General features: G+C 42.5%; 1 long non-coding RNA gene across 1 annotated transcript; it reads right to left on the reverse strand.

Moving 5' to 3' along the window:
• Positions 1-722: 722 nt before the first annotated feature.
• Positions 723-1,203, reverse strand: LOC120925073. Its single transcript, XR_005746541.1, has 3 exons — positions 1,117-1,203; positions 849-1,023; positions 723-764 (listed from the first exon to the last, which is right to left on the reverse strand). It is a non-coding gene; the product is annotated as an uncharacterized LOC120925073 (long non-coding RNA).
• Between the last annotated feature and the right edge of the window lie 13,378 nt (positions 1,204-14,581).

The raw sequence follows: 14,581 nt of genomic DNA on the forward strand, positions 1-14,581 counted from the left end.
TGCAGGACGCCACTCCAGCCAATCACATTGGTCCTGTGTCTCTCCAGCCCCTCACATTGGTTCCTTCTGCACTGCTAGGAAATGAGCAGTGCTTTTCCCGGGCGGGCGGCTGTGTCACTTTCACTTTCAGTTCTCTGGCTCCAGGACATGGAGGTAAGTAAAATATTCTTGTTAAAACCCTTTATTTATTCTTTTAACCCAGTGTCTGTCCAGTGTCCACTCCATCCACATAGGAAAAAAGGGGGGGACCACCCGAAGGTGTTTGGGACTTTAAATGAGAATACGTCTGTGATGTATCTCCATCCTTGTGTCTTGGACTTTATATGAGATTACATCCATACTATATCTCCATCCCGTATGCGGAAAATTGCAACAAAGGGAATTTGGGACTTTAAATGAAACAGTGGGCTGAATGGGGACAAAGTAATGAAACAAGCCATAGATGAAATGTTCATGTATTGAGAAAGTAGAATATTTGGTAGAAACAAATAACTTGTACAAAAGTACAGAACATACATTTCATACATAATACAATAATTGATATAAAAATACAATAAATAAATAACAGTCCATGACAACATATATAGCCACATAGAGGTTGGGCATAACCACGCAATAGGTGAAGTATAAAATGTAAATAGATCATAGAAGTACTGGTTGATCAGAATGGGTCCCATAAACGCATATAGCTACATCTTTGTAAGCCCGACGCGGCGTATCGTGTATATGAAAAACACTCATCAGGGGCGGATGTAGTGGGATATCTGGAATACAGATTTGATTAGTGATCAAGGTATTAAAATTGGATCCACCAAAAAAGAGGTAGTAAGTCAATTCTGGTTACTTACATAGTATGTCAAAGTGGTAATGTAAATACAGTTAAGACCAAACATATGCCTGTCCCGGGACAGAGGTGGCAGACCAGCAGGCAAACAGCAGAGCGCATAAAGCATCCCTCCCAGACAGCACAGCGACCATGGGTAAAGTAAAATTGTAGTGTATCCTTATAGTACAGGTAGGTATCTGTAATGAATGAATGAATAGGTCCATCAAACAGTGACCCACATGGTGAGGGGATAAGGGCATAACAAATACATTAAAATTAACAAAGGATACCTGGAATGCGAGTAGGATGGCCACAGCTAGTGACAGCTGTAAGGCCTGCATAGAAAATGGCCACTGGCTGAAGAGCTGGGAAGGTCCTTAAATACGTCCAGCAAATGCACCAGACTGCCCCCAACGTCACGTCAGCTGACCAGTGTGGGGGCGGGGCCCTCAATCAGACAGCACAATTGCCTGTACTGAAGAGATGCTGCACACACCCACTTGATCCATCCACATAGAGCAGCACCTTGCTGGATGTATTGTCAGCTTGTGATGGAGAGTGGAGGGGGGGCCATGCTTCACCCGATCTGTGCTGGAGCCTTCATTATCTCCTGTGTGTGAGGGCGGGCTCCCTGCTCTGCGACCTACAGCCATGCTTTACAAGTCTCTTATATCTGTCTCTTATATCTCTCTTATATCTGTCTCTCTCTGTCCCTCTGTCTCTGTCCCTCTGTCTCTCTCTCTCTCTCTCTGTCCCTCTGTCTCTCTCTGTCCCTATCTATCTATCTGATTATCTATCTATCTGATTATCTATCTATCTATCTTATTATCTGTCTGATTATCTATCTATCTATCTAATTATCTGTCTGATTATCTATCTATCTATTTATCTATCTAATTATCTGTCTGACTATCTATCTATCTATCATCTATCTATCTATCTGTCTAATTATCTATCTATCTAATTATCTGTCTGACTATATATCTATCTATCTTATTATCTGTCTGATTATCTATCTATCTATATACAGTTGTGTTCAAAATTATTCAACCCCCCAATGCTGTAAAGGGTTTTAGGGAATTTTGTGTACATTTGTAATTGTATTCAGAATGAAATCCTACAAGGACTTCTTAAAGAACCATATGCAACTAAAATGACATCAATCGGTTTTGTAATACAGTAGTAAATATTTATTTTGTGAATTCTTCATTTACACAATTATTCAACCCCTTGAAGACTACCACTCTGAAGAACAGAGGTTCATTGAAGTGTTTTCAATCAGGTATTGAAAACACCTGTGGATGTCAGGGAGCAGCAATAACGCCTAATAAGCATTAATTAGGAAGCTTTAAAATTACTGTGATACACAGCTCCTTCTAGACATTTACTAGTGTGGTTACAAACATGGTGAAGTCAAGGGAATGGTCCAGGAAGACAATAGAAGAGGTGATTACATTTCACAGGAAGGGCAATGGCTATAAGAAGATTGCAAAGATGTTAAACATACCAAGAGACACCATAGGAAGCATCATTCACAAATTCAAGGCAAAGGGCACTGTTGAAATGCTACCTGGTCGTGGCAGAAATAAGATGCTGACTTCGACTGCTGTGCGCTACCTGAAGCGTAGAGTCTAGAAAAGTCCCCGTGTGACTGCTGAGGAACTGAGAAAAGATTTGTCAGATGTGGGTACTGAAGTTTCTGCTCAGACAATACGGCGCACACTGCGTAATGAAGGCCTCCATGCCAGAACTCCCAGGCGCACACCCTTGCTGTCTCTAAAGAATAAGAAGAGTCGACTGCAGTATGCCAAAAGTCATGTGGACAAACCACAGAAGTTTTGGGATTGTGTTCTGTGGACTGATGAAACTGTTTGGGCCCATGGATCAACGCTATGTTTGGAGGAGGAAGAACAAGGCCTATGATGAAAAGAACACCTTGCCCACTGTGAAGCATGGCGTGGGTTCAATCATGCTTTGGGGCTGTTTTACTTCTGCAGGTACAGGGAAGCTTCAGCGTGTGCAAGGTACCATGAATTCTCTTCAGTACCAGGAGATATTGGATAACAATGTGATGCAGTCCGTCACAAACCTGAGGCTTGGGAGACGTTGGACCTTTCAACAGGACAATGATCCTAAGCATACCTCCAAGTCCACTAGAGCATGGTTGCAGATTAAAGGCTGGAACATTTTGGAGTGGCCATCGCAGTCACCAGACTTAAATCTGATTGAGAACCTCTGGTGGGACTTAAAGAAAGCAGTTGCAGTGCGCAAGCCTAAGAATGTGACTGAACTGGAGGCTTTTGCCCATGACGAATGGGCGAAGATACCTGTAGATCGCTGCAAGACACTTGTGTCAAGCTATGCTTCACGTTTAAAAGCTGTTATAACTGTAAAAGGATGTTGTACTAAGTACTAAGATTGAATGTCACTTGGGGGTTGAATAAAACTGATAATGATGTGAGCACAGAAAAGACATTTGTGGTTATTTCATTATAAATGTTATGTTATATTTGTCTGACCTACACGTGCCTCTTTGATTTAATTGTAAGCAGGATGACAGGATGATCAAAATCAATGTCAAACTGGCCAAAACAATCAATTTCAGTGGGGGTTGAATAATTTTGAACACAACTGTATCTATCTATCTAATTATCTGTCTGATTATCTATCTATCTAATTATATGTCTGATTATCTATCTAATTATATGTCTGATTATCTATCTATCTATCTATCTAATTATCTGTCTGATTATCTATCTATCTAATTATCTGTCTGATTATCTATCTATCTATCTATCTAATTATCTGTCTGATTATCTATCTATCTATCTCTATCTAATTATCTGTCTGATTATCTATCTATCTAATTATCTGTCTGATTATCTATCTATCTATCTCTATCTAATTATCTGTCTGATTATCTATCTATCCATCTCTATCTAATTATCTGTCTGATTATCTATCTATCTATCTATCTATCTCTATCTAATTATCTGTCTGATTATCTATCTATCTAATTATCTGTCTGACTATCTATCATCTATCTATCTATCTAATTATCTGTCTGATTATCTATCTATCTATCTAATTATCTGTCTGATTATCTATCTATCTATCCATCTCTATCTAATTATCTGTCTGATTATCTATCTATCTAATTATCTGTCTGACTATATATCTAGCTTATTATCTGTCAGATAGATAGATAGTCAGACAGACAGATAATTAGATAGATAGATAATCAGATAGATAGATATTCAATCTATATATCTGTCTATCTAATTATCTATCTATCTATCTAATTATCTGTCTGACTATCTATCTAATTATCTGTCTGACTATCTATCTATATATCTGATTATCTATCTATCTATCTGTCTGATTATCTATATATCTATCTAGCTAATTATCTATCTATCTATCTATCTATCTAATTATCTATCTATCTGATTATTTATCTATCTATCTATCTAATTATCTGTCTGACTATCTATCTAATTATCTGTCTGATTATCTATCTATATATCTGATTATCTATCTATCTAATTATCTATCTATATATCTGATTATCTATCTATCTAATTATCTATCTATATATCTGATTATCTATCTATCTAATTATCTATCTATCTATCTATCTATCTATCTATCTATCTATCTATCCATCCATCTGATTATTTATCTATCTATCTATCTATCTATCTATCTGTCCTATCCCTCTGTCTAAATGCAGGTCACATTGTCTGTGAGTGACATTGGGGGGGGGGGTTTGGTTGGGGTTTTGTTTGCGCCCCCCCAAAAAAAAGGAGCACCAGCCGCCACTGATCAGAGGGGACAGGGGGCACCCCTGTCTTGTGCCATTAGTTATACCAAAAGGCGCTGATAAAACACCGGACATATATACTTTAGCTGAAGGCCTAGAGTACAGTGCTTGGATAGCTGTTAGTACATTACCGCTGAAACCAAACGCTTCTAAAGTTCTAGACAAATACGTCCAGTGAATCCTGTCAAAGGCCTTCTCTGCGTCCAAAGATAGGAGCAGAGAAGGCCTCTGTTGCACTTTCGCCAAGTGGACTATATTGACCATGCGTCTGGTGGCAACTGACGTTTGTCTATTTTTTGTGAAGCCAGATTGGTCTGGGTGGATCAATGTGGGCATAATATCTATTAATCGTGTGGCGAGTAATTTAGCATAGATTTTAATATCTAAGTTGAGAAGTGATATTAACCCTGATTTTTAACATCTATCATATAATTCACTATATTTTCCTCTCCCTTTTCCCTGTTCTTTAAAATAGTCTTTACTGTTACCGTTTCAATTCATGCGCTATGAAGAGATATATGCAGAACTCATGTAGACATAACTATATGTATCCAAAAAATCCAAGGGACATATAGTTAAATACAATTTAAATGAGAATATCCCTCTGAGTTCCAAGATAATATGATCTCCACTTGCTATATTGGCACTAATGTTGCCAATATCCAGAATACAAGTATTGCACCAATACTGTCCAATTCTGTCCAATCAGGAATACGGCTTCCCAGGACTTATGGCGGCAACAAGTGAGACATCCTTTTGACCAAATACACTGAGAGCCGTATATACCGTGTTTCCCCGAAAATAAGCCCGGGTCTTCTATTAATTTGGGCAACCTAGAACACACTAGGGCTTATTTTCGGGGGATGTCTTATTTTTTCACAGTATGTACAATGATCTTAAAGTGGTTGTAACCCTAGAAAAAAAAAACACTTTTCCTTTAAAGCATAATAGATTGCATAGTGCTTATGCTGTGTCATTTATCCATCTCCTGTGTCCCCTGTCTTCTCCCCCATCCCCCTCTCTGTCAGGTCAGGACCTAAAAAGCATCTTAAAATCCATCCTTATAGAATTATGCAATACATTTTTTAGGAATTGTGCCGATGTGGGGTGCTGTGTGTCTCCCTTTGTGGGCAATACCTTTCTTGCAGCTGACGTGGCGGTCGCATGGTCTCCTTGGGCTCTTCTTCTCTGCTGGAAGGGGGGGCATCGGGTGGGAGGAGAGCGGAGGAGGGGGGAGACGGTTTCCCGCTGGCATCTGTCTGCTCTGTGCGTTGAGGAGGGAGGGGCTGTGGGCATCGGGCAGGAGGAGAACGGAGGGGGGCAGCTGCTGTCTCACTGGCATTGGCCCGCTCCGTGCACTGGGGAGGGGGGCCGCGTACGTCGGGCGGAAGGAGAGTGGAGGAGGGGGGAGTCGGTGTCCCGCTGGCATCTGTCCGCTTCATGCGCTGAGGAGAGAGGGGCTGCGAGCATCGGGCAGGAGGAGAGCGAAGGGGGGGAGCTGCTGTCTCACTGGCATTGGCCCGCTCCGTGCACTGGGGAGGGGGGCGTCGGGCGTAAGGAGAACAGAGGAGCCGGTATCCCACTGGCATCTATCCGCTCCATGCGCTGAGGAGGGAGGGGCTACGGGCATTGGGCGGGAGGAGGGGGAGCCGCTGTCTCACTGGCGTTGGCGCGCTCCATGCACTGGGGAGGGGGGGCACGGGCTTCAGCCAGGAGGAGAGGGGAAGACCTCAGGCAATCATTCTGCAAGGTGGCATAAAACATTTTTTCACAAATTTTATTAGGGCTTATTTTCGGGGTAGGGCTTATATTGCACCACTCCCCGAGAATCGGGGTAGGTCTTAATAACGGAGAAACACTGTATCTGCATAAGTGACAAGCGCTGTTGATTTTTTATTTCTTGAAAGCATATTTATTAAAGAGGGGGGAATGTTTTATGTACAATAAACATATTCACACTATAGAGCTTCCCCTTTACGTTTTACATGACCACACTGGTGCACGCACGCTTTGCATGAGTGTTATCACCGCATACCTGGAGAGGGACAGCTGGATATCGACAGAGAGATCTGACCAGACCCCCAGTACCTCCTGAGAGGGATCCTTGTAACAACCTCCAGATTGGAGGAGTGACTACATAACAGGGTCTTTGGGTAGTATTGAATAGAACAATCAGTGGGGGCATGCTCTTTTCTTTTGGTTAATATATGATGTTTTTGGGTTTTCTTTTTGATCCGTCTGAGCACGCCCCTCTGCTGATTACTTTAACTAGCCTTTAGCCAGACAGTATTCTATCAGTCTGTTTTACACTGATACATGTATAATCTTGTGGAAATATTGAGATACATTAGTAAACACGTTTTAACTAGTTATCGACCACTGTATAACTTTCAGGGTAACTGTCGACCATCTGTGGATAATAGATGGCATTTACATTAGGGAAAGACATTGATTTGGAGATCAGAGAGGCATTTGAAAAGGACGCATCCCAACTCCTAAATAAAGATGAAGAGATCAGAAATGGTTTTAAAGAACATACAAAACTAATTACAAAACATTTAAATAGGAAGTGGGGTGTGTCTTTTCTTGAAACTTAATAGTGCCTAGGGGATTGAGGGACAGGACGATTCCGGCAGAGCACTTGCATAATGAAAGATTTCTTTCTAAATGGAAAGAGCTCTGCATAAATCATGGAATTGCTGTTGTGACCCTGATAGTTGAGGAGGAAAAAATTCAACTAACAGAACTCAGGGAACAAATAGAGGAAAGTGCAAAAAAACTCAGTTTAATGAAAGAAGGTGAGGAATTTGTAAAACAAAACAATTATCTTAAAAAATAGATAGAAAAGGCCCAAAAAAATCTTAAAGCCACCAAACAATCAAAGTACAGGCGAGATTTACTGGATTTTGAAAAAGACCAAGTCTTCGATCTGACCATACGAAGGGGTAGGAGCGGCTCATCCAGAAGAGGGGCGGGTTCACAATCTAGAAACAGGAGAGGAGGATCCCCAACTGACCAAGTAGAGGAAAACATCCAACGAACAGTCACTTTTTTAGACAAAGAAGGGACAAGGGGTGGTGCAACCCACGCCCCCTCTCAGGGGGACTCACAACCCCAGAAAAACCAGTCAGAGACAAAGCAAAGGGGGAAAACACAGAGACAAGGAAGGGGAGGGTACCGAACCAGGAGTCAAAACCAGTGAACTTACAGATCACTGAGGGGGTAATCATCTCAGACAATAAAGTTATTAACCTTTCAGCCTTCCCCCTGGAGAGGAGACATATCCAGTTATTACAACGTGGTATGTCCTTCTCCCCCGACTGAATTTACAGTATACAAGGACATTGGCCTATTTCTGAGGAAGGCATTCTTCAGATCACTGTATCAGCAACAGGATATGGCAACTACGACAGAAACCCAATTGGATTTAGATGACCAGCAGGCCTTAGAGATCTTAAATTCCCTCTTGGACGAAAATGATGACCCCCAAAATAACAGCCCCACCGGTCGAAGACAGGCTAAACTAAACATTAAATCCAGGAAGATGCCCCCGATTAATGAAAACCAATGGCTTAATATCTTTTTAGAAGTGGTCCAGAAGGACTTGGAAGAGATACACTGGAAAATTAAAAAACAGGATAACCTTTCCAATGACGAGCGACAGGCCTTAAAAGAACTTAAAGATGCTAAAGATATAACCATAAAAAGAAGCGACAAAGGAGGCAACGTAGTCTTGATGAATGATAGGGACTATGAGGGTGAAGTTAGGCGCCTTCTAAGTGACCAGGACATACCACAGACTCGAACAGGATCCTTTCCCTAATGTAGTGGAGGAATTAAACAGTAGACTAAATGATGCAGTGGAGGCTGGGTTACCGTCAAATTGCGAATTTGGATATCTGGCAGTCAATGACTACAATGTCCCTACTTTCTACTGCATCCCAAAGGTACATAAGTCCCTTCAAAGACCACCGGGAAAAGCTATTGTCTCAAGCGATCTGTGGTCCCCTGGACAGGGTGGGAAGCTACTTAGATTCACTTTTGAAAGAAATGGTATATGATCTAAAATCCTACGTGCAGGATACTTGCCATGTCCTATCCAAAATCGCTAAGATAAAAGGTAGAGGGCAAAGTTTGGCTGATAGGAATAGATGTGGAGTCACTTTACACGTCTATCCCCCACTCATGTGGAATTAGAGCAGTGAAAATATTCCTAGACAAACATTATCCACTTTTGGGTCACCAGAATGAATTCCTAATAGAGCTACTTTAATTCGCTCTTACCCACAATTTCTTTCAGTTTTCATCCGGTTATTACCAGCAAATCAAGGGTACCTCGATGGGAGCAGCACGGGCATATGCCTGCTTGCATCTAGGCCTATGGGAGGAGGAGGAAGTGTTTTGCCTTCAACAGTACCTCAGCCATGTCCATACATGGCTGAGGTACATAGATGATGTGTTAGTCATTTGGAAGGGTGATATTGTCACCCTACAAAACTTCATTGATCAACTCAATGTCAACGATCGGAATATAAGGTTAATATACACATATGACAAGACACAAATCTCCTTCCTGGACCTCAAGATTGCCCTTAAAAATGTAACAAATTACCACCTATACATTTCGGAAAGATACTGTGGCCAACACGTTATTGCAGGCAATAGCCATCATCCACCGTGGCAAAAGAAAGGGATCCCCACAGGGCAGTATATGAGGACTAAACGTAACTGCTCAGATCCTTTGATGTTCAAAATAGAGGGGAAAGAGCTATATGGGAGATTCCGTGAAAGGGGTTATTCCCACAAACAAATTAAATACACAAAATATAAAGTAGCAGCATGGAGCAGGGACAGTCTGCTCCTTCTGGACCCAGATAAAGCGAGCAAAAAGGAAGAGTATGGCCCAGTGAGACTAGTTACGACCTACGGGTCCCAATGGGGCACTGTGAGAAAAACTCTAGAGAAACACTGGGGCATACTCACTGGCAATAAAACTCTGGCAAATAGTGTGGGTGAAAGTCCCAGGATAGTGGCCCGGAGAGCCAAAAATCTAGGTGACATCCTCATTCACTCGGAATATACCAGACAGAAAAATACATCCTGGCTGTCTGAATATCCTCAAAGTGTGGGAATGTTTCCCTGCTCAAATTGTCAAATCTGTCCATATGTTGACAGGACTAAGGTATTCAAGGATGCTACTGGGCAGAAAGAATATGAGATCAGGGACCTGATCAACTGCTCCACAGAGAAGTTTCTATATTCTTTCTATGTTGTTGTAATAAATCTTTTTTACTTAATCAATTGTGCTTGTATATTCCATTTGTTTGGGGTTTGACCAGGCTTAAATATTTATTTGTTATATACATCCATTTTGCAACATTTAAAATTCCACATCCCATCCTGTTATAGGAACTTTCTCTAAACCTGCTCCACAGAGAAGATAATTTACATGCTGACCTGCCCCTGCCCAAAAATGTATATCGGTAAGACCAAAGACAGTTAAAGGTTAGAATTGGAGAACATCTTAGAGATACAAAGAAAGAAAAAGAAAGACCCTGAGAAGTGTCATGAGAGCCCGGTGGCAAAACATTTTGCACAGTATCACAACGGTAGACCAGATTGCCTCAAGGTCAAAAGGTATCTATTCTCTTACATTACCAGCCAGAAGGGGGGGGGGGATTTTGATAAAATCCTATTGCAAAAGGAAACATTTTGGATTTTCACTTTAAAATCCCTAGCGCCTCTGGGGATGAACGTAGAACTAAATATGCAACCATTTTTGGATTAAAACACTGATCCCATTCCCGTCATTTATGTTGGTATTTTAAGAGTAAAGATTAATCGTGATAAGGCTATAATACTCTAGCAGTAAATCTAGATATATCCCCCGTGTAGAATAATGTGCTCAATTATTCCCATTATGCAGGAATTTACACATCAGCCTATACTATATTGGTAATGTGGGAAGCAGGGGAGTAATAAATGTGTTAAATGTAGAACCTCTACATAAATAATAAAATAAAATCATTATCTAATATGTAATTAATGTATGTAGTATAGGAATAGGGATGTGTAAGGAATATGCATATTTCAATATCTATTACCATTGCGGTATTGACAGCGACAACGTATAAATTAATATGCACAAAAAGACTTCATGTACAGTGTTCTAAAAGACTGCAACAAACAATACATAGGAGGAAAAAAAACGATTTTCTTCTAACTCTAACTTTGATTGTTAAATCTACAGTAATGGGGAGCGGACGTGCATTGATAAGTTAAAAAGGAGCGATGCACGCCCCCTCCTCATCGCCCAGACGAAGCTACGCAATACACGTTGCGAAACGCGTTGACTTCACTGCAGTACCCAGACGCCGTTGTAGCTATTCCCCACACGAGTGGGTGATACGAAGAGGCTCGGCTCCATGCGGCATTCGAGTGTGTGAGCCTGCACAGCAATGCGGAAGCAATGTGGAAACAATTGAGTGCTAGTCATATAAGGAGCACGGCATGCAAATAACAGCTCGACAATTGCTAGTAAATTTTTTATTTTATGTTTTGTTATTTTTAATTTTCTGATTTTACCTGAATCAAAATGATGTATTCCTGATAGGAACTGAGCACACCGCTCCCCTTACCCTCTCCCTTACCCATCCCCCTCCCCCTCCCTCTCCCTTCTCTCCTTATTTTTCCGCCTCAAGCTTTCTCTCCCCTTCATCTGTCTTTTCGTCTTTTTTGGCTGACTCCCTCTAGCCACACCCTTGTTCCATGCATACACACTCCGACTGTTTTATGTGACCAGTTACCTCTGTATTTTGTTATTTCTTTTTATTTTACTGAATGAGGTATCAGCGAGTTGGGGTACTGCAGTCATCTACCTGTCCGTGGTAGTCTTCTCCCCCTTACTCTCCTGAGCCGTGGACGCAGCAGGATCCCATAGGGGCGTCCAAATCAGGGGAGGCCATCATGGGTCGCGGATTGGTCTTGTAAATACTTATATTTGCTATACCCATTCCTCAATGTAGTAACTGTTTGTACCCATTTATTTTCTATGTTACGGAATGTGTGTGTTCTATATTTTTCGGATCGGGTTGCCCTTTGTCGGACACTCGATCAGACTCTGTTGACTTTCTGTTTATACTTGTCTAAAAATTCAATAAAACTTTATTGAACCTAAATAACAGCTCGACAAACCACCCATCCATCCCCCAGGAGAGGCGCAGCTGGGCATCGCAGACGCCGGAATACGGGGTATATCTCACCTTGTAGGTAGTGGATAAGTCCATAGATCATCACGGAGGTGGTAAGGTGTTCAAAGACCTTTTCTATGGATAGCTGATAAGCTGCTGTTAAAGTGCCTATGAACTGTCTAAGTGTATCGCTATGAGGAGTCCAATTACAGCGACACTGAGTGTCCTTCAACACTTCCCATATTTTTTGAACTAAGACACTCACCCTAGCACAAGCACTTTATCGATCGCTCCGTTATAGGAGGGCGCCGGGGATTGAGGAATTTAATCGCACCCAATGTACCGGACCCTCCAGAAAAAAAACACTTACGGTACCTTTTTATACGGGTCAGGATTTCACTACTGCACGAGATGTAGGTCTTGCAAAACTACCATTAGGAAATCTAGGAAAATCAGTAAATTTAAATCTAATGTCACACAAAATAATTATTCAATCAAGCCCCTCATTACCTGTGATTCAAAATACGTTACTTATGTATTGGAATGTCCATGTTCCCTACAGTATGTGGGCCGAACTACTCGAGAACTAAGGGTCAGAATAAAGGAACATGTGGCTAACATCATAAAAGGTTTTCCTAACCACAGCGTTTCCAGGCATTCTGCCAAATGTCATGACAAGGACCCCAGCAAACTAATTTTTTATGGGATTGACAAGGTCACCAATCACTGGAGGGGCACAGATTTGACTAAGGCTGTTTCCCAAAATGAAACCCAGTGGATACACCGGTTGAGGACAATGCAGCCGCAGGGCCTCAATATAGAATTCAATTTAAATTGCTTTCTTCCCAACATATAAATCCATTTTTTGTTGGAGAGTATAGCGCTCGGCGGCCCGGAATGGAGGTCACACGTGTGTGATCCGCCGCCATTTTGGCATGGCCAGGATGAAGGCGGTCGCCGGGGTCTCACGTAATTTCCGGTGCGTCCGCAGGAGGGAGGGGTAGAATGGAGGCTGGGGCTTATTTCCGCCTCCGGTCCAGCGCAGCAGCGTTATAGGAGTCTGGAAGTGTGCTGTAAGCCACGGTGAAGCGCTGTCGTCTGCCATCGTCTGTCTCCCGGCGGGAGGCAGCAATGTAAGTCTGCATTTTTCCCTAAGGGTAACCTGTTTTTTCACTCGGTCTCCTTTCTTTTACCCCCCTAGTGGCATGGGGGCCTGTCTGGACACTGGAATGGACACACTTTTCTTTACTAGTGCACCTAGGTGGGGGGTCCACCTGCTGGAACGAGGTCTCATTAGGGATTCCCCTGTCTTTTTCTCTTTCTTCTCCCCAGGTCAAGACGAACACAAAAGGAAAGTGTCCTTCATGTAGGACTAAGATGGGCGAGAGTTGGAAGAAGGCTCTATGCAGTGCATGTATTTGTTCTTTGGTTAGAGAGGAATCAGCTTTGATACGGGAAGAGTTGGTTGCCTCCATAAAGAAAGAGATATTTGAGGCGATTCAGACTTTTCGTGACTCATTAGTTTCTCCTTCCACCACTCAGGCCTCCACTTCTCAGTCCTCTCAGAACCCGGTGGCTTTTCCAGTTTTGGACCCCTTAGCTGAGGAGTCAGGGATCAGGGAATGTCACTCCTATGTGCCTGGGGAGTCAGAGCAGTCAGGGGAAGAGACAGTTATATCCCCTTCAAAGTTCAAGTTGTCCCTGTAGGAGGTGGATGGTTTACTTAGAGCCATTTACGCTACGCTGGGGCTTAATGAGGACAGTAAGGATTTAAGTCTGCATGACCGTATGTATGCAGGCCTGAGTGAGCCCAAAGGGCGGACCTTTCCGGTACACTCAGTTGTTTCTGATGCCATCACTGGCTGTTTTTCTCAAAATCTCATAAAAGACACTTCCCTTTTGAGGAGGACCCTGCAGTGGTGTGGAATAAGGTCCCCAAGCTGAATGCGGCTTTTTCCCAAGTGTCCAGGTCTACGGATCTGTCCTTTGAGAACATGGGGGTATTTAAAGACCCTATGGACAAACGCATGGATCTCCTTCTCAAAAGGACATGGCAATCGATCATGAGTAATTTAAAACCCACTGTGGCCACAACGTGTGTTGCTAGAAATTTGGAGTTTTGGACTAACCAGTTAAAATCCCATATTGTAGCAGACTCTCCTAAACAAGAGATTCTAGACTCTTTCTCCACGTTGTCCTCGGCAGTAGCTTATATAGCAGATGCTTCGGCAAAAGCAATTAAGATGTCGGCTAGGTCCACAGCCTTAACTAATACTGCTAGGAGGGCATTGTGGTTAAAAGACCTGGCCTGGTGATACACCTTCAAAAAACAAACTCTGTGGGATTCCTTTTTCGGGGACCTTCTTTTTGGGCTAGAGAACATCCTAGACAGGACTGCCGATAGGAAGAAGTGCTTTCCAATTAAAAAGAAGCAGCAACCCCCCAGGCGTTTTTTTTCGACCGCTAAAAGGCCAAGAAAAAGGTAACAAACCCCAGGGAGGCAGGAGAAATTGGGCGGCGCAGAAGGCTAAGGGAAAAGGAGGAATCCTTTTCCATCCTCTTGCGCAAGCCGAAAAGTCCCAATGACTTAGCCGTACGGGGGGGCGGAAGGCTACAGAGTTTCCTTCCACAGTGGTCAACAATAACAGAACATCATTATATTCTGACCACCCTGGCCCGGGGTTATGCCATAGAATTTTCGGAGACCCCTCCGGAGAGATTTTTAGTAACAAATGTGCCAAG

The sequence above is a fragment of the Rana temporaria genome, chromosome 1 (assembly GCF_905171775.1).
Source record: "Rana temporaria chromosome 1, aRanTem1.1, whole genome shotgun sequence".
Taxonomy (NCBI): Eukaryota; Metazoa; Chordata; class Amphibia; order Anura; family Ranidae; genus Rana; species Rana temporaria.